Raw genomic sequence first — 22,139 nt, 5'->3', positions numbered from 1 at the left:
AAGTTGTAGGCAGGTGTTATTGATTCAAGCATTCATCTTATAATTAATGCATAATTTTAAAAGATCTGTATTGTACTTACTGTAGAAAGTAATAAACACATGAATTACAAACATACCTAAGAGAGGAAACACTGAAGATTACCAAGTACCATTTAATTATAAAAAAGATGATAGGGGCGCCTGGGTGGCTCAGCCAGTTATGCGTCTGACTTCAGCTCAGGTCATGATCTCGCAGTTTGAGTTTGAGCCCAGCATCAGGCTTTGTGCTGACAGCTCAGAGCATGGAGCCTGCTTCAGATTCTATGTCTCCCTTTCTCTCTGTCCGCCCCCCCCCACTCCTTGTACTCTGTCTCTCTCTCAAAAATAAATAAACATTAAAAAATTATATAAAAAAAAGATTATAATGGAAATTAGGGAAAACTGGAGAGATAATACAAATATAAAATAAATCAAAAAGGGACAATTTAAAGTAAAATATACCTATAATTGCCCTAAATGTAAAGAGGACTAACCTAGTAAAATACAAATATTGATACACTAAATTAAATGCAACATTCATCATTATTTATAAGGTATCTCAAATATGAGAATACATAAATGTTGATTATTAAAGGATGAAAAAATTATATCATGCAATACCAAGAGAAAGCTAATGTAGTTTTATTGGTATCAGATGAAATAGGCTTTAAAGCTAGAATTATTACTAATGTAAAGAAGGCTAGTTATTCCATACTCTATGATGGAAAATGTTAATCCAACAGGAAAGCATAATATTGTCTCATAATATATAAAGTTAAATCTGACATAATGAAAAATAAAATATAGGAATCCATATCATAGTAAAATATTTTAATATAATTTTCAGAGTAACTGGAAAAAAAATTTAAAAACTAAATTTAAAAAAAATTAAAAACATTATATATAATGGTATTATGTATTATGTGTACTTGAAGTTATGTGTCACATGTATACTTAAAAAGAATGTGTATTTTTACAGTTGACGGGGTTATATGTTTCTGTGTACGTATCTCCATATATATAAATTGTGGATAATTTAAAATATATATAATATTCTATAACTTTTAAAAATGTCTATATTTATTTACTTTGAGAGAGAGAGCAAGCAGCGAGTACAGGCAGAGAGAGAGAGGGAGAGAGACAATCCCAAGCAAGCTCTACACTGTCAGCACAGAGCCTGACATGGGGCTCGGTCTCACGAACCATGAGCGCAAACCTGAGCTGAAATCAATAATCGAATGCTTAACTGACTGAGTCACCTAGATGCCCCTTCCTTAATTTATATATATATATAAAAAATATGTACACAGTGACACAAACAGACACACATATGCACACATGGATGCATACGCATAATCATATAATTCCAATTATAAATCAAAATGGCCATTAGAAAATTTTAAATATTAAACTAATTAATAATAAAACCATCATATAAAAATGCATAGGTTATTACCAGGTAGTCTACTCCTTTGCCTATATTCAGTGAAATTCCATATAATGTAGCATTTTAGCAAAGTTATTCATAATCTCAATCTGGAAACAAGCAAAATGGCTATAAACCATAATAGAGTTGTACAATAAATAAGTTGTAGCATATTGGTAAAATGGAATAGTACAAAGCAATAAAAGTAGTGAAGTTTACACTACATATAAAACATGGATGAATCTTAAAATATATAGATTTTTGCTGAACAAAAGAAGCCAGACACAAAATAATGCATATTGTATGATTCCATTTATACAAATATGAAGATCAAGAAAAACTAATCCAAGTGTTTAAGGACATAAAAACATTTTTTAAAAAAGTCCTGGAAAGGGAAGGAGGGAGTTTTCTGAGGTACTAAACATACGTTACACCTTGATCTCGGTTTTGCTTATATGGGTATGTTTACATTGTAAAATGTCATCAGATTTTATACTTGGTACACTTTTCACTTCAACAAATTATATATGTTATGCATCTATTAAAATGTAAAATGAATATGTAGTGATTGTAATTTACTCCTCCACCTGTAAAAACTGTAGAATACTTTCTAAAAATCTTGAATCTTTTCAATACATAAATAATCTAAATTGACAGCTTCTCTCAGCTCTTTAATGTAATAATTCGATTGTCTTCTGTCTTCTATCATTTCTGTTGAGAACTGAGATGTAATCCAAATTGTTATTTCCCTAATTTCAAATTGAATTTACTTAAAATTTTTCTCAATACTATTAAAAAGTAGTAAGGACAATGAAAACCCTTCTCTTCTCTTAAAATAAATTATTAATACATTGTCACTCTGTATGATATATTCAATTCTGACAACTTATAAACTTCTAGGGGAATAATTTCATATGCTGCTGTAAAATATCAATTCTAACTAGAATACAACAGATGTCTAATAGCTACAATAATATTTAGCTCTTGAACAGAACATCTCATCTTCAAAACACCATGCAAGCATTAAATAATTAAACTTTATAGTTTCCTAGTGCTGTAGATAACATTCATGATAATGTCTGTTTAATATAAAACAGATATATCATTACATTGCTGAGTGGACTCGTAGAGAGAAAAGGCTATCCATTTTCAGAAACTACTTGGTATATGTAAGCAAATGAGTATGATTTTTTTTGAAATCAGCATTTTATTTAAACATACAAATATTTAAAAGGAAATTAAAAATGCTCTTTTTATTTGCACAAATTTAGAGGTTTCCTCAAAATACTGTTAGAGTGGGATATCTGTATCATATTTACTATGTGTATTTGGTAAAAATAAAGACACCTTAGACAAATTAAATATATTCCTATAAAATTAGAATCCTTAGAAGTACTTTGAGGGCAATTAAATTTATAACATTACCTTGTAAATTTTGCATAAAGTAAAATTTAAAGCAACTGTTTTAGTGTTTATTTGTAAATAATATTTATTAAAATCCACTTAAAATGATTCAAGAGGAATGCTTTTAAATATATGTCATGCACACATAGGTTGAACTGGATATTATAAGCAAATATTTTCCTGGACGGTGTTAAGAAATGTATTGAATAGGGTGGCATCTGTTTCTACCAATTATATGTAGTGCTGTTCAAACTTCCCTTTTCTATTTTTCCAGCTAATAAGAGAATGATGTTTTTCCAAAGACATCTCCTTGTTTTGATCTCATTTCTTCTTTTACCCAAGAATCTTGACACTTACAAATAAGTTGTCTGAAAATCCCTATAGTTTTTGTTTTTGTTGTTGTTGTTGCCTGAACTTATCTATGAAGGCCTTATAATGGTTCAAAACATTTTAAATAAGTGGATTTATTTTGACATAGACTTCTCTAAGCACCTGCAAAATCATAGCTTTAATTGGGATACAGCTGTTGCTGATTGCTATGAAGAGAGGGTGTCTGTGTTGACTGATTGGCTATTTTTATTTAATAGTACACATTGAGTTTTCTCTCTCTTTTTTTTTTCAACTTTCAGTTTTCTTAGGAAATGGTTTAAATGATTAAAGACCTAAAATGGAGTGTCACTTTGCCAACTATCAACAGTAGGAGATGAACTGCTTTCAGTGAATAAACACTGCCAGACACCTGTGTAGAGCTTCTTTTTTGAAGCAAGAATATTGATCTGAAGAACCAATTTGCTCAATGGTTCAGCAGTCACAGAAGTAAATGCTTTAAACTGATGAGGCATATAAAGTAGTAAAAATGTCAAGGCAGCAGGAATAATTAGGTTTGCTCTAAAAAAGTACGGAAGAAATGGGAATGGTTCTAATGAGTGTTAAATAAATGTGTATTCTGATTCCTCTTCTAGTAAGGTCAGTGAGATGCTTCCAATTCTCTGTGACTTCAGTTTATTAATTGACATTTAAAGCAAACATTTAAAAATTTTTATGTGATATTTACATTTCTACCCATACAAAAAATTTAATGATTTAATGATGATTAGTACTTTTACCATTGCTCCTTAAGTAATTTTTTAATGGCTCTAATGATCTGCCCCTCAAACAACAGATAAGCATTCAAATTATTCTTCCTTACGGGCTTAACCAAGTAAAAATATTTTTACAGACACTCTAAGCTCTAAAAAGCAAGTGTCAGGACTAAATTTCTCTAACATCTGCAATTATTTTATCACATGATTTTAAATCCTTTCATCATCAAGTCCATGCTCCTAGACACTCAACAGTTAGTAATTTCCTCTTAGAGCATATTACTAAGAAATTAATATAATCCTCTAGAAAATATTGTTTTGGAGTCTATACTTCAAATGATATAGTCTAAGAAATTGAACTATTTTTAAGCATTGGATGAGTTAAGACCTTCTTACTCCAACTAAATTATCAAAAGCTCTACTTTGTAGTATGACATTTTTAACTGTAATCTACTCTAGTTATCTAAATAACATTAACTTCCATAACATGAAAACCTTTCATTCTATTCAGACCTCATTTGCATATTACTTTTCTCCTTAAAAACTAGCTGAGACAAATTTCTGTAGGACATGGGGGATTTAATTGGATGCCAGAAAATTGAGGAGTGTGGTACATGTTGATGTATAGACAGTCCCCAACTTCTGATAGTTCAACTTATGATTTTTCAAATTTATGATGGTACAAAAGCTATACGCATTTGGCAGAAACTGTCCTTTGAATTTTGATCCTTTTCCTGGCTAGCAATATGCAGTGCAATGTGCTCTCTTGATGCTGGGCAGTGGCAACAAGCTGCGATTCCTAGTCATCCCCATTCAGGAGGGTAAACAACTGACACCATGTACCCATTCTGTGTTTTACTTTCAGTATGGTATTCAATAAATTACATGTGATATGCAAAACTTTATTATATAATTGGACTAATGCATCTGCCAGTTCATTTTGCCTAACTGTAGGTTAATGGATGTTCTGAGCGTGTTTAAAGTGGGTTAGGCTAAGCTATGGTGTTCCATAGGTTAGGTATATTAAATGCACTTTCTACTTAGGATATTTACAACTTAAGACAAGTTCATTGGAACGTGACCCCATTGTGCATTGAGGAAGATGTGTATTAAGGAAGAAGTAAATAAAATTTTCAGTGGCAGGCCTAAGGAAAAGAATGAAAAAAAATGCGGAAATATGTCTTCACAGATAATTTTATCAAGTTTTCCACCCTTCCATATGACTAACAAGGAATCTACTCCTCAGGGAGGGCGTAAATAACATGGGCGCGCGCACACACACACACACACACACACACACACACACAGGCTATAGAAGTAATGCAAATGGTTTTCTGAGCTACAAATATATCCTTGTTGTTGAAGTGTCCCTGGTCCCAGGAAATTATAATGAACTCTACTTCTCTCCTTGCCTCCTCTTCTAACATCCTTCCATGATCCTCTGTTTTTGAGCCCCAAATTTTGGATTAGCTCTATTATAAAATTGTAGTTTAGCTCTCTAATTTGTTTATCAAGTTATTCATTTGTATATATAAACACAAATATATGAAATAGGGTGAAATTAACAATCATCTACTTACAGTTTGCTACTAATATAATTAGGTTTAACTAAATAAGTAAATGAATAATATGGAATTTTGAATTTTGTCCTTAGAGTAATATAAAATGAAAGCTTAAGTTGGCATGGGGGACTTACATAATGTAATATTTTTATAGACATAAGTACATATTGTATAGAGAATGCACTGGCAGAAGGCATTCATGGAAGTGGAAGACCAGAAAATAAAGTAATAATTTTCAGAGATAATGGTGGCTTGAATCAGAATGGCAAAAGTAAAGATGAAAACAGATGAATTGGTTAGTAACACATGTAGAAGTCAAACTCTGCAAGAATTCTTATGAGAGAAGGGTAGTTAATTTGAGGATGACTCCCAGAATTCTGACTTGGGAAACCATATTGCAATGTCAAACACATAGTTGGATATATGATATTGTGCCCAGAGGAGAGCTCTAGAATTGAAGACATTCAGAGATGTGAAACAAAGCCATATGAATAGATAGAAGCTTCTAATGTAAAGGTGTATAAACAGAAGAGACCCCAAAATAGAGCTCTCTAAGATTTAGATGTCTAAGAGAGGAAACTGGGCTAGGAAACAAGAAGAACAACAAGCAGGAGACTGTTGCATCATGATAATCAACAAGAGTTGGTTAAAAAAGCAAGACCTGATGATGAACAAACAATATTCCAAGAGATTAAATAAAATGTTTGTAGAGCAATAAAAATTATTTTCCTCATACAATTAAATACAATTTTGTGCACATAACACTACGATATATTGAAAACTATCTCCATATAGTCTTGAAAACTACAAAAATATTGATTTCTTTACTTTCCTCCCTATTTGTTTCCATATTGTTGATAAGGTAAAAGGGAAAAAAGATCAACATGCGTGAAACAACTGACCATATATGAGATCTGAGAAGATCACATAGAATATTAGATGGTCTTTGATCACTACAATGTTTAAAATCTGGATAGTGCTTGACATTTTAATATTGAAATTTAATATTGAAATATTAACTATTTATGGAGATTAAATAATGTAAGTGCCATTGTTTTAAACAGTAGACATTTCAGAATTAACTTAAATTTTTTTGTTTATTATTTATTATTATTTCTTTTTGAGAGAGAGAGACAGAGAGAGAGAGAGAGAGAGTGAGCGAGCAGGGGAGGGGCAGAGAGAGAGAGAGAGAGAGAGAGAGAGAGAGAGACAGAATCCAAGGCAAGCTCCGTGCTCTGAGATGTACACATAGAATCTGATGTGGGCTCGAACTCACAAATTGCGAGATTATGACCTGAGCGGAAATCAGAGACTTAACTGACTGAGCCATCCAGGCTAAAAAATACTGCTATCTGACTTATGTTATCTTTAATAAATCTGTTATTTCAGTGTTTGCCTCAGTAAATGACTTAGTATGATCTCAGCATCTGAGGATAAAGAAGATGTGGGGTATATATATATATATATATATATATATATATATATATATGTAAAATGCAGTATTACTCATCTATAAAAATGAAGAAAATCTTTCCATTTGCAACAACATAGATCATCAACAGAGTATGATGCTAAGTAAAATAAGTCAGACAAAGACAAATACCATGTAATTTCACATATATGTGGAATCTGAAACACCAAGCAAATGAACAAAGAAACAACAACAATAAAACCGAAACAGATTCGGTTTTGTGTAAATGCAGTATTACTCATCTATAAAAATGAAGAAAATCTTTCCATTTGCAACAACATAGATCATCAACAGAGTATGATGCTAAGTAAAATAAGTCAGACAAAGACAAATACCATGTAATTTCACATATATGTGGAATCTGAAACACCAAGCAAATGAACAAAGAAACAACAACAATAAAACCGAAACAGATTCATGGGCAAAATAGGTTTCTGATTCTAAAGGAGATTAAGCAGCACAAACTTCCAGTTATAGAATGGACAAGTCACATGGATAAAAATTACAGTATGCAGAATATAGTCGATAATATTGTAATAATTTTGTATGGTGACAGATGGCAACTATACTTATGGTAAGCATTTTGTAACATTTATAGCTGTCAAATCACTGTGCTGTACATCTGCAACTAATATTGTGTGTCGACTGTACTTCAATTAAAAAAAAAAGATGCTTACCTAAGCCTGTATTTCTTTTTACTAGGGAGTTCTAAGCCCTAGTTAAAATTTATCTATAAACAGGAGTACCTGGGTGGCTCAGTTGGTTGGGTGTCCGGCTTCAGCTCAAGTCATGATCTCATGGTTTTGAGTTTAAGCCCTGCATTGGGCTCTGTGCTGATAGCTCAGAGCCTGGAACCTGTTTCAGATTCTGTGTCTCCCTCTTTCTCTGCCCCACCCCCACTCACCCTCTCTCTCTCAAAATAAATAAACATTAAAAAAATTAAAATTTATATGTATATATGAATCACATTATTATTGTTTAAAATTCTCTATGGGGCGCCTGGGTGGCTCAGTCGGTTAAGCGGCCAAGTTTGGCTCAGGTCATGATCTCGCGGTCCGTGAGTTCGAGCCCCACGTCGGGCTCTGTGCTGACCACTCAGAGCCTGGAGCCTGTTTCAGATTCTGTGTCTCCCTCTCTCTCTGACCCTCCCCCGTTCATGCTCTGTCTCTCTCTGTCTCAAAAATAAAATAAACAAAACAAAAAAAAATTAAAATCCTCTATAAAGGCATGTTGCTGGGGGTAAAGACACTAGTAATGTATGGCATGAAATAACAAAAGTGTTTTAAATTAACAATGATAATAAAAAGTCTATAGAAACCAAAATTTTATGATAAAGCTAATGCCATAGAAGACTTTCACTGTAATTAGGAATGTAGGGAGATGGTTGGTGGTTTCAAATTTTGCTTAAGAAATTGAGCTCAGGTTAAATTCTCAGCCTGTTTGAGGTGAGTTTAACAACGTGCAACTTTCTAGTCTTTAACTGATATAAGCAGAAATTAAAGGATGAAACCAAATGCTTGGATATTCCCATCCACATATTATTTGGTAAGAAAGGTGAATGATTTTTTTAATTGAAATCTCACTCCAATATTTAAAAATTATATTACTATAGAAAATACTGGATTTTAGTTTTGGAAATAGATGGTATACCTCTTTGGAATCTCTGGATATAATAAAATGCTTTCTCATTCACTTTTAGTTTAAGAGAACTGAGTGTTCATTTATGGATTAAGTTTTTAAATATATTTTCCAATAGCTTAAAGAAATTGCTAAGGACAACTAATACATAACTATTAAATTGAAGGAAAGAAAATGCTTCCTATTTTTAATCTAAAGTTACTAACATAGTACCTTATCAAATTCATCAGTGAATAGAAAAAGATCATAATAGTGACAGACCTTGATGGAATCCAATTGTACTAAGTGATGTGTAAATTGCCATTTCCTAGCTGTTAGGCTAATACACCAATTTGAGTCTTATAATAACATCTGTATTACAAAGGCAAAAATAATTCAGTTTCAAAAACTCAGTCTTTTCATGCATGTTTTATGAATCTGTCATTGCATAACTTCTTTCAGCTTTTAAAGTGTTCTTCTTTACCTTTAAGAAAAAAATTCTGACATGTTGATATGCTTTAAAGTCAGTAAGGGAAAACAAGCTAATAGTTATTTAAAAACTGCTCTATGCTAATTTAAAATTTCCTAATTTGTGCTCTGGGAAACTATATGCAAATTAAGGTCATTTTACATTTTGATTCAGCAGGAACATTTACTGTATCAATCTAGATTCAGGATATCTAACATATATAGTTCTATTCAAAGTGTTTTATCAGGATTAACAGTAAAGATTACTGCTGAATCAAAATGTAAAATGATCCTAATTTGCTTGAGCAGTTTAACACATGCCCTTGTATGTGGTACGCAGCTATTGATCTGGGAAATATTTTTTTTTTCTGGAATCACATTAGCAAAAATCACCAGAAGCAGTTTGCTTTCAGCTAGTAAGACCAGCAATATACCTTCCCTTACTATCTCAGGCATATAGAACTCTGTAGCCTATTGAATAATGTAGTCTGCAGGGGTCTTAATCACTTTTCTATTCCATATGACATGTTGCTGGTCATTATATTGATGATATTATGCTAATAGCAACTAATGAGCAAGAAGTAGTAATAATGCAACATATTCATAAGACATTTGCATGTCAGAGAGTGGGAAAGAAATCTGACAAAACTTCAGAAGTCTTTAATGTCAGTGAAACTTACAGGATCCACTGGTATAACACACAGTGATCCCTTTTAAAATGAAAGATAAGTGATTGCATCTGGCCCCTTCCATAGCCAAAAATGAGGCACATCACAGAGTAGCATTATTTAGACTTTGGAGGCAAAATATTCATTTGAGTGTGTTACTTCATTCTGTTTACCAAGTTACCCAAAGAGTTGCTAGTTTTGAAAGATTTAGAAAAAGCTCTGCAACAGATCTAGACTGCCACATAAACTGCTCTTCCACTTGGACCATATAATCTAGCAGATCTGATGTTGCTTGAGTGTGACTGGCAGAATGAGAGGCTGGAGCCTGTGGTAGGTCCTTATAGGCCTCAGTCTCTTAGGATTTTAGATCAAAGCTTTCCTTTAGGTCCAAAGTTATCCTTTAAGGATAACTATTCTGTTGAGAAACATCTTTTGGCTAGCTATTGAATCTTGGTAGAGACTAAATGCTCAACCATGAGCCACCAATATATAATGTCACCTGAGTTGCCCATCATGTACTGAATATCACCTGACCTATCAAGCTATAAGGTTGGGTGTGAACAGCAGAACTCTACTATGAAATAATAAGGGGCTTCAGAAGCCCTGCAGGCACAAGTAAGTCACCTGAGGAATTAGCCCAGCTGCCCACGATCCCTACTCTTGCTTCATTACCTTCTTTCTCCCAGTGACACCTGTTGCCTCATGGAGAGTTCCCTATGAAAATTTGACTAATGAAAAGAAAAGTTGGCCTGGTTTACAGATGGTTCTACATGATATGCTGGTACTCCCTAAAAGTAGATAGCTATAGCACTACAGCCTGTTTCCGGAACATGCCTGAAGGAAAGTAGTGAAGGGAAATCCTTCCAGTGGGCAGGAAAGTTTGAATACTGTACCTGATGTTCATTTTGCATTGGAAGGAGAAATGGTCAGAGTTATGAGCCTATACTGATTTATGTACTGTGGTCAATGGTTTACTGAACATGGTCATTGATCCTGATTTCCAAGGGAAAATTAAACTGTTACTACACAGTGGAGGCAGTCACTGTATGCCTGACACACAGGAGATCTCTTAAGGCATCTCTTAGTATTACCATGTCCCGTGATAAAGGTCAATGGAAAAATACAACCCAATTTAGACATGACTGATAATGACCAAGACCCTTTAGGAATGAAAGATTTAGGTCACCCTACCAGGCAATAAATCACAACTGACTGAGGTGCCTGCCAAGGGCAAAGGGAATATGGGATAGGTATTAGTAGAATGCCAATTATGACCATGTGACCAGTTGCAGAAACAAGGACTGTACTTTTCATGAGTATTTATTCTTTATCGTTATTATATGCGTGAGTGTGTAACTGTACTTTTCATGAGCTATTTCTTCTTTATTTTAGTTACAAATGTTTGAGTGTGTGGAAATATATGTAAATATGTATATTCATATCTTTCCCTCCTTATTCCTTTATAGTCTAACATAAGATATATTAATGATAGTATATATCTTTACATCATAGAATTTAAATTATGTGATATCAAATAAAAGGAATATTTCTATATTTAGGAGTCTACTTTTTTGCTTATCTCTTTTTCTGTGTTCACTTGTCTTCTTAAATTACACATATGCATTAAATTATATGGTATTTGTCTTTCTCTGACTTATTTCACCTAGCATTATACTCTGTAGATCCATCCATGTTGTTACAAATGGAAAGATTTCATTTTTTTTATGGCTGAAAAATATTCCATTGTATATATACACCATAATTCTTCTTTATCAATTCATTTATGGTTGAACACTTGGTTGGGTCCATATCTTGGGTATTGCACATAATGATGCAATAAATAGAAGGGTGCATACATCTTTTTAAATCAGTGTTTTCATTTTCTTTGGTTAAATATCCAATAGTGGAATTAATGGATCATATGGTAATTCTATTTTTAATATTTTGAAAAACTTAAATATAGAGAACAAACTGATGGTTGCCAGAGGGGAGGTAGGTGGGAGGATTGGCAAAACGGGTGAAAGGGATTAAGAGTATACTTATCATGATAAGCCCCGAGTAATGTGTAGAATTGTTGAATTATATTCTACAACTGAAACTAATATAGCACTGTATGTTAATATACTTGAATAAGAAACATTAAAAAGAGTGAATATAACCCAAGGACTTTGAATTATTTTCTGGGGAAAAATTTAGCATATTTTTGGTTATATATGAGACATTGTATCATGTTCAATGCAAAATATGAGTTTGTTATTATCTTTCTGCGTGGATTGAGTGTGGATTAAGGAGATCTGCATAGGTGACAAATTAGCAACAGGTGAACTGTCATCATCAATGTTATGTGTCAACTTAAAATCAGCTCCTGCTTGAGAGATTTCAGCCTACAAATTTACATATATATTCATACATTAATATATATGTATATAATCATATATATAATCAAATACACACACATACACACATATATATATTTATATAAAAATTTATATATATATATATTTAATCAAAGGGGGTGGGAATCATTCTGGTTCTGTTTCTCTGTTGGAGCTCTGACCAACACAGAGATATAGCCAATCTGAAAAATTTGTAACACTGTGTTCAGAGTTCTTTTCGTTGAATATTATGGTATTGAAATAAAATTGTATTAAAACATTAAAGAGCATAGATTTGTATTCATTCTTCTTCGGCCTAATTCTTTTTTTTTTTTTTCAACATTTTTTATTTATTTTTGGGACAGAGAGAGACAGAGCATGAACGGGGGAGGGGCAGAGAGAGAGGGAGACACAGAATCGGAAACAGGCTCCAGGCTCCGAGCCATCAGCCCAGAGCCTGACGCGGGGCTCGAACTCACGGACCGCGAGATCGTGACCTGGCTGAAGTCGGACGCTTAACCGACTGCGCCACCCAGGCGCCCCTTCTTCGGCCTAATTCTTAATATTACTGAGGAATTCACTATTCACAGGATTCTCCCTACCCCCATCATCATGTCCAAGAACTAAAATATCAGACAGTTGATCATCTGCCTTTGCTTATATTTAGAATTCTAGAAAGAGTGTAGGTGAGATTTTCCTCTTTCCAATTTTTAAGTTTTTTTTTTTTTTTAAGAGAAACAGTGTGAGCGAGGTAGAAGGGAAGAGGGAGAGAGACAGAGAGAGAGAGAGAGAGAATGTTAAGTAACGTTCCTACTCAGTGCAGAGCTTGATCTCATATATGTGAGATCATGATGTGAGCTGAAATCAAGAGTTGGTAGTTCAATTGACTGAGCCACCCAAGCTAAGATGGTGGAGAAGTAGGGGGACCCTGGGCTTTCCTCATCCCTCAAACCAAGCACCTCCAATTTTTTAGGTTTTTACATAGTTTCAGTGTTTAATGTATTTATAGATGCTGGCATAGGTACACATTTATCTAACGAAAATTAGTGGGTCCAAATTTCTGGAGTAACTAAATATTTTTCTTCAGCACTTGGTGATATTATATGTCTTATGCTGACTTTACTTGTATTCATTGAAGATACAGTGTGCTAGTGTGTAATGGATATAAAGTATTGGATATAATTTAATATAATATGTCAAATAGGTACAAGGACAAATTAGAATTGTCAGACAACTGTCAAGGAAAAATGTCTCTAAATTATATTTGAGGCTTTCTATAGTTGTGATAATGCTTCCATGCCATTCACATTGAATGTGGATTTCTATGATCACTGGCAAGGGATAAGCTGAGGGGAATACTGTTCAATATGTTGCAACTTCCATAAATCTTTGTAGGAGTTTATTGATTTGAGTTGTGCTAGAGATACAGTATTTCCTGTCTCATAATACCAGTAGACACAAAAGGTAAACCAAATAATCCATCAAATCCTTTAATTTTTTTTCTGTTATCCAGTAAAGGGTGGATGGGTGGCAGGTAAGGTAGAGTTTTAGTATCAGTAATACTTTGTATATGATTTCTTCTATGATTACCTACCCTGGTAATATAGCATATTTGAAAATATAGAATATTTGAAATAACATTGATTTTGGTTTTTCATGTAAGAAGATATGAATAGTTATCCATTTGAACTCTTTTCCAAATTAATTACACAGTTGACACTTGAACAACATAGGTATGAACTGTGCAGATGCACCTGGCTATTTTTTCGATAAATGATATACAGTACTGCAAATGTATTCTTTCTTCCTTATGACTTTCTTAATAATATTTTCTTTTCTCTAGTTTATTTTATTGTAAGAAAACAGTATGCGCTGCATATAATATTCAAAATAAGTGTTAATCAACTGTTTATGCTGTTAGTAAGGATTATGGTCAATGGACTATTAAGTAGTTAAGATTCAGGAAGTCAAAAGTTATGCGTGAATTTTTGACTGCACTGGTGTTGGTGCCCTAATCTGCACATTGTTTAAGGGTTAACTGTATGCCCTGAGCATTGTTTTTTTTAAATTAAGAAAAGAAATAATGCTACCTTGTCAGAAATACTGCATGTAAAGTGACTAACAGAGTTTTGGTACATTCTCCATAACTAGTAGTTTGTTTGTTTTTTAAATTGACCATTCTCTATTTTCTTTGTTTTTGAAAGGAAAATCTTTCCTCAAATGTCTTGTCGGTGGAAATGTAACTGACAGAACATAAAAAATAGGTAAACCAAAGGAGGAAATTTAGCACAATTTGAACAGCTTCATTGGCCAACCTAGAAACTCTGTCCAATTTTAGGCAGAGATTTATTTAATAAGAGTATTATTTCCTAAATACTCAAAAAGCCATCACCACTCAATGATCAGTATGTTCGTGTTTATGCATGACCTTGTATAGTAGTAATAAAAAGTTGAATTCTCCATCTATGAGTTTATTTTGGAGGATGTTTCAAAGGTAAAAGATGTTACAGCACAATAGAAAGCAATGTCTTATTTGGCAATCTTTAAGGTCAGGTTATTTATCATAAGCTATTAGAATTTGGGGGAAGACATAATAGGAGGCTCTGTGATTAAATGGTGATAGCTCTTTGAAACAATGAAGGCGGATAGCCAATAAAATTGAACGAGTGTCCCAACATGGTAGTTAGGGAAAAATTGGAGGTGAGGAGAAAGTCACCACATAAAGTATGAGTCTCTAAAATCATTTAAAAGCAAAGACAATGATATCTTTCTCTTAATTTTACTGTAAGAATTAAAGTTCCACAAAACATGTGAGAAGTCAATTGTAGTATTACTCATACACACTCAAGAAAGTAATTATAAATGATTATGATTATTTTTTAATTAAAAAAAATTTTAACATTTATTTATTTTTGAGAGACAGAGCGTGAGCATGGGAGGAACAGAGAGAGGAGGAGACACAGAATCTGAAGCAGGCTCCAGGCTCTGAGCTGTCAGCACAGAGCCCAATGTGGGGCTTGAACTCACAAACCACGAGATCATGACCTGAGCCGAAGTCAAGATGCTTAACTGGCTGAGCCACCCAGGTGCCCCTAAATGATTATGATTATTAGGTAAGCAAAAGGTTGCTGGGAAACAGAGGGAGTTCACAACAGTTTAATAATAGTAATTCATTCAAAACTATAACGCATATACTCCATACCAGGCATTGTTTTAGGGTCTAGAAAGTAGTGACTAGGAAAAGCATAGTTAACAAAGCAGACAAAAATCCTTTCTCAAGGAACTTAAATTTTAATGGAGGGGCAGACATAGGAAATTAATTAATTAGGTAATTATTAAGGAATGAAATAGAGTACCTCTGATGATAATAAATGATACCAGTGAAAGGAACAATCCAAATGACAGCCCTGCCTTAGTTTAAAGCTAGGTTCTCTTTTCTGCTTATTATGGATCTTTGATAAGAAATACAATTGCTGAGAAGTCTGTTTTGCTTGCTGTTTGCTACGAGCATTGTGAGGCCTTTCCTGAATGTAACCCGCTGTGTAGCAGAATGGGTTGTAAAACTTCCTAAATGTAGTCTGATATGTAATGGAATGAGTGATTGTACATAAACTAACCGGCATTTCTCGCTTCTGTAAACCTGCTTGCTTAGCACATTCCTCACCTACCCCCTTCCCCCTTTCTTCCTCCTGCCACAAGTAATGGACAAACCCTTCCCGCCAAAGGACAGACAAAGGATGCCCAATCAGAGAACAACAAATGTCCTTACTTTAAAATCAACTAATCAGGCCCCTCATAATTTGAAACCTCCCCTGTGCTATTTGTCTCTGTCTATAAAAACGCTGTACCGACCCTGATCGTGGCCTCTTGCGTCACCGGCGACGAGTGCGCAGAGGACCAGGTTCGAACCTGCAATAAACGACCCTTGTCGCTTGGCTCTGACTTACGACTCTGGTGGTCTTTTGTGGGAGGTTTAGGGACTTCAGGCATTACACCAGGTAAAACATGCCAGGGAAAAAAGTTGGAAAGGGGCATGGCTTATACATATAAATAAAGAGATCGAATTTTTCTAACAGAAATGGCAACTGAGCAATGACCTGGAAGAGGTGAAATATAAAGCCAACAATAACACTAATAATAATACTGTATTTAGCTGTATTTTAGCGTTTTATTTCACGTTTTTTTTTTGAAACTGGCATTAATATACAGGTTACATTTAGTCCCTTAGCTAATCTTTACAGCAGTCCCATTTTCACAAATTAGGAAACTAAAATTTAGAAAAGTAAATTAACTTACTCAAGGTCACAAAGCTAGCCTGTTGTGAAGTTGGAATTTGAACCTAAGATTATTAGACCGAAGTCTATGCTGCTAACAAATGCAGCACACTTCTATAAGAGAATCAGACTTAAAAAAACATAAAACTTCCTCAGCCTTTTCATATATGGATATCTGTGTTGAAAACTCAGAAAAAAAGGCAATCTTCATATATTTCCTATGGATGTGACATTTCCTATTTGACAAATTTGTTTAGCTCTACCTTGCCATTTCTTTGGCTTTATTCTTTTTACGAAGCATCATACTACCTCATAAAAACAAACAAATGAACAACACAAACCAAAAACTTCTGAAAGACTGAATATCTTCCTTCCTTCCAGTTCTTCCCATCATGTTCTTTGCTTCTTTACCTGTGACTATTAGGAGAAAAAGCTGATTATATAAGGAGACTATTGTTTCCTAAAACTCCACAGGACTGAATGGCTCAATTGGAAAGTTGTAGAATATATATATTTTTTTCTTCTCTGGACTGTGAGGACCCAATTAATTATTGATTGAGGAATTTTAATTTAACTCAGAAATGCTGAAATGTTGGTATCTACCCCTAGGCTTATTTCAAAGGTAATCATTTTAAAATGCAAATTTTCCATCAATATGTTAGGAACATGACTAAATATCTGTTAATGAATGGACAAAATGTAATATGTTCCAATGTGAGGCAGGTTACAAAATTACATTTTGATTTAATGTTGATAGCGAAATTACATCTAATAATAATGACAATTGGGAACCAGAACATAACATTACTTGATGAAAATTAGATGACCCCTTATAAATAAATCATATTTAAACATTTATATTAAAGGCATGAAATATTTGTTCATGACATTGTTGCTGTAAATATTTTTCTATTAATCTTGTAGTGATCGTGACATTGGATTATAAATTATACTGAAGTTTGGCATTACTAATTTTTGTTTGCAAAATAATACTATTTCCAAATGAGGGAAATAAATTCTTAGTGAGTTCAAATTTGATAGTTTGGCATCTCTGTTTTGCAGCAGGCTGGAGCTGACAGCACTGTGTCCCCCAGAAGTTCCCACCTGTGGCTTGGGAGTCTATCCATACGAGACCCAGACATGAGGACCCATCCCAGAAAGCCTGAATGTCCAGACATGAGGCATGTGCATGCACATTTGTCATGCATCTAGGCCCTACAGGACTGTGTGGATAAGAGCCACCCCCACCCACCAGTCCATCTTTCTGTCACTAGCAATTAACCCACACTGCACTTCTGATGCAGTGCCTGGAAAGGTTCTTACAGGCAGCATTAAGCAGAATTTAGAAGGTTTTGCATTTTGTAGTATATATCAAATATGGCAAATCTCAGAATAAAACATCTTAAAATACACCATAATGAGGATGCAACATTGCCTGTGTTGTTTGTTGTTGTTGGTTTTTTTTAAATGTCCTCACTGAAATGATGTTATCAGTATGCGATAAATTTACGTTTCATAATACTATACGATACTTTCACCCAGGAAGGTTCACACTTGCCAGGTATGGTGCCTTGAATGGTAGCCCCTAAGGTAGGTCCATGCCAAATCCCTGGAATATATAAATGTTCCCTTATTTGGAAAAAGATTATTCACAGATGGAAATAAATTAAGAATGCTGAGATGATGAGATCATTGTGGATTATGCAAGTCAGTCCTGAATCCAATGGCAGCTTTCCTTCTGGAAGACACACAAAGGAGAGACACACAGAAGAGGAAGTGGCAATGGAAATATTTGATTGATATGGCCACAAGCCAAGGAAGCAAAGGGATGCCAACAGCTGCCAGAAGCCAAAAGAGGCAAGGAAGGATTCTACCCTACATTAGCCTTCAGAATAATGAGAAAATAAACTTACATTGTTTTAAGCTGCCAAATTTGTGGTAACTTATTATAGCAACCACAGGACCTTAACACAAGTTCTCAAACTTCAGGTACACATCTTTCATCCCTTGGAGTTAAGGAAGCCTCTTTCCTTAGCTTCCCACTATTGCCAAAATGGGCTAACAATAGGACTACATGTAAAACTGAAACTATGGACTAGAGATCTTCCTGAGTTATGATGGGGTTACATTGCACTAAACCCTTTACAAGTTGAAAATATCCTAATTAAAAAATGCATTGAGGGGCGCCTGGGTGGCTTGGTCGGTTAAGCGTCCGACTTCGGCTCAGGTCGTGATCTCACGGCCCGTGAGTTTGAGCCCTGCGTCGGGCTCTGTGCTGACAGCTCAGAGCCTGGAGCCTGTTTCAGATTCTGGGTCTCCCTCTGTCTCTGCCCCTCCCCTGTTCATGCTCTGTCTCTCTCTGTCTCAAAAATAAATAAACGTTGAAAAAAATTAAAAAAAAAATGCATTGAATACGCCTGGCCTACTGAATGTCATAGCTTAGTCTAGCCTAACTTAAACATGCTCAGAACACTTAGATTAGTTTACAGTTCGGCAAATTCATCTAACACCAAGCCTATTTTATAATAAAGTGTTGAATATCTCATGTAAGTTATTGAATACTCTACTGAAAGTGAAAAAACAGAATGGCTGGATGGGTACAGAATGGTTGTAGGTGTATGGTTGTTTGTTCTTGTGATCATGTGGCTGACTGAGAGCTGTAGCTCACTGCCACTGCCCATAAGACACTATCTGCATACTACTAGTTCAGGAAATCATCAAATTTCAAAATTTGAAATGCAATTTCTACTAAGTGAGTGTTGTTTTCACACCATCATAAAAAAAAAAAAAAAACTGCAAACTGAACCATCCTAAGTTGGGGACTGTCTGTAGTTATCTTCAATAATTGTCTAATTACTGCCACTATGAGTGTCCAATCTGCTGGTAGCAGAGAGCATGTGTGGCGGCCTTTTATATGGAAACATTGCTCAAGGAGGCTAGTTAGCCATTAAGTGTCATGGAGATTAAAATGGGGCCTTTTTAGGAACATTGATCCATCCTTACAAGAATAGAGACCTACTCTGGATTTGTGTTTACCTTCCTTGCCCAGAGGCCCCCTACAGCATTATTGTCTCATTACTTACAAAATGAATAATATCATCATGGAATTCCACACGATATTGACTCATATAAAAGAAGAGTTAGGACAATGGGTTCTTGACAATGCTATCATATAATCTTATCATATGCCATGTGCATATTCTCATATACAATACCCAAAGGCAGCTAATCATAATACAATGGCCTGATAAAGGTCCAGCAAAGATGTTGCTTCAGGGATAACTCCCTTCAGTGTTGGTTTATTGTCTTTTAAGATGTGGTATATTTGCCAAATAATTGCTAATATATGGCTCTGGAATAAACAGGTGAAGGAGCCGGGAGAGGGAGGTAGTCCTGATGCCACACCATTACTCCCACTGACACACTTCTTGAATTTGTTTTGCATTCCCACACCTTAGAGTCAACATGACTGAGTTGATTATTTCCACAAAATACATTGTTCTTTCAAAGGTTAACTGAATATTCCACTAAACTTAAAGTTGAGACTGTCTAATGGATATATTGGGTACTCTAACCCAGCTGACTGAGAGATTACTGTACCAACAAACAAAAAGGCCTATTCTTGAACTCAGGGATTAATGGATGTGGCTCTTGGCATTTCCATACACAGTGATGATGGCAAATGGGCAATTTTAAAGAACTGTTGCTTAATAAACGTAAGGAACCTAAAGCTTAAGGTAATTCAGAGATAAAACTGTGTCTCAGTACCAGACAAGCGGCCAAAGCCAATCAAACTTCAGATCAAGAATGAGAAAAACTAGAGGGGCGCCTGGGTGGCTCAGTCGGTTAAGCGGCCGACTTCGGCTCAGGTCATGATCTCGTGGTCCGTGAGTTCAAGCCCCGCATCGGGTTCTGTGCTGACAGCTCAGAGCCTGGAGCCTGTTTCAGATTCTGTGTCTCCCTCTCTCTGACCCTCCCCCATTCATGCTCTGTCTCTCTCTGTCTCAAAAATAAATAAACGTTAAAAAAAAAAAAAATTAAAAAAAAAAAAAGAATGAGAAAAACTAGAGAACAGTAAAGGAATAATGTGACAAATATCAGTTATGGCTTTGGGATGAGCTGCAGAGACATGAGCTACAGCTACCAAATATGTGTAGTTTTCATAAATTGAGGCTGAGGACCACTTTGTACATAATTACTTGTACTTTTATCCTTGCCCTGGATAGGAAGAGAGCATCTTGTTTCCATGAATTATAGGCATCCTATTGTAATACGGGAGCTAAATGTAATGGAAGAGCAAATAGGAATTCGTGTGATGAAAGAAATGAACTATGTCAGAAACTTCTTTCTGCATAGGGCAAATGAATAAACATATTATATTCAGGACACAAAGTTTTCATTGTGGGAGAAGGATGATGTAAATGTGAAATGGGGAAAGAAGAGAAAAAATCATGCGGTGCTGGATTCAGTGTACAGTATCAGTAGGAACTTGCAATTTTTTACAAAAACATTTTCCTAGTTCTATTTTCTGAATTATTCTATATAATGTCACTCATGAATTAGCATACCTAGTATCTAGAATTGGTATCTAAATATTATTCCCTACTTAATAAATGGCTGATCCCAGGCCTTGGGCAGGGAAAGTATGAGGGAGTCTGGCACAACATATTTTGCTAGAAAGTAAGATAGTATTCAAAGAATAGGAACATGACAAAATGAAATGATACTCTTGTTGCCCAAATTTGTAACAACCATTAAGATAATGTTCTTTACCCAAATGTCCAAACATAATGTTAGTAATGAATTAAAATTAAAAAAAAAAATGAACAAGTGGAATCCATGAATCCACAACAATATAAATATATAGGAAAAGTTATTTCCTAAAATAAAATACAAACTAAATAAATGTAGAAGTAATGGTGGAATTAAGTTATCATCAATTGTCACAGGCACCTGAGTGGCTCAGCTGGTTAAGCGTATGACTCTTGATTTTGGCTCAGGTCATGATATCACATTTCATGAGTTTGAGCCCCACATCAGGCTCTGTGCTGACAGCATGGAGCCTACTTAGGATTCTCTCTTTCCTTCTTTCTCTGCCCCTCCCCTGCTCATGCTCTCTCTATCTAAAATAAATAAAATTTAAAAAAAAGCAGGAAGATAATCACCAATTGTCAACTAACAAAAATAATTCAGACAATACTCATTCTATCAATAATTGATGACGTTTGTTTGGGTGATAGTGGGGATCATGGAGTCCGGAGCCAATGCCCAAGAAAGAATTCTTGGAGGTGTCTTTAGTGCAAAAGGTGATTTTATTGAAGCATGGGGAGGGGACCAGTGGGCAGGAAGAGCTGCCCCAGGACCAGGAGGAGAGACAGGTCTTACACTATGAGGTTGGAAGTGAAGTAAAGTCCAGGGGAAGTTTCCAGTGAGATTTTCATATGCTGAAGAAGACTCAGGATAGTAGAGGCCTAGCTATTGTCAAGCTAGGGTTTTTTTTCCCTCTAGCAAAACATTAGCATTAAGACAGTAAGGAGTTCCTGGAGAAATGTTTTACTCTTCTTCCAGCCTTAAGTATTTGTCAATGGGCTGCAGGTTATAAGGAAATTTAGTTCTATCTGCCATTTTCTTCTGCCTTTGTTTCCCACATCACTACGAAGGGATCACATAGGTCCTGCAGGACTATGATCTCTATCAGTTAACCATTTGTTTTTCTCCTTTTCTTTGTCCTTGGGCAGCCAGGAATGCCAGAGGAATATCACACATATCCCACC

General features: G+C 34.9%; 1 long non-coding RNA gene across 6 annotated transcripts in view; it reads left to right on the top strand.

Moving 5' to 3' along the window:
* LOC131517140 (uncharacterized) overlaps window positions 1–18,769 on the top strand; it is an 85,056-nt gene extending 66,287 nt beyond the window's left edge. For 3 of the 6 annotated variants that reach the window (XR_009264420.1, XR_009264417.1, XR_009264421.1), the window contains 2 exons: window positions 15,015–15,204; window positions 17,428–18,769. This is a non-coding gene — a long non-coding RNA (uncharacterized LOC131517140). Of the gene's footprint in view, window positions 1–15,010; window positions 15,216–17,427 lie in introns of all 6 variants that reach the window. The other 3 variants (XR_009264419.1, XR_009264422.1, XR_009264418.1) reach the window with 2 other exon arrangements.
* The last annotated feature ends 3,370 nt before the right edge of the window (window positions 18,770–22,139 follow it).

Source organism: Neofelis nebulosa, chromosome 7 (assembly GCF_028018385.1).
Source record: "Neofelis nebulosa isolate mNeoNeb1 chromosome 7, mNeoNeb1.pri, whole genome shotgun sequence".
In the NCBI taxonomy this organism is placed as follows: domain Eukaryota; kingdom Metazoa; phylum Chordata; class Mammalia; order Carnivora; family Felidae; genus Neofelis; species Neofelis nebulosa.
The sequence above is the reverse complement of the archived record's forward strand: the minus strand, read 5'-3'. Positions and strand labels throughout refer to the sequence as shown.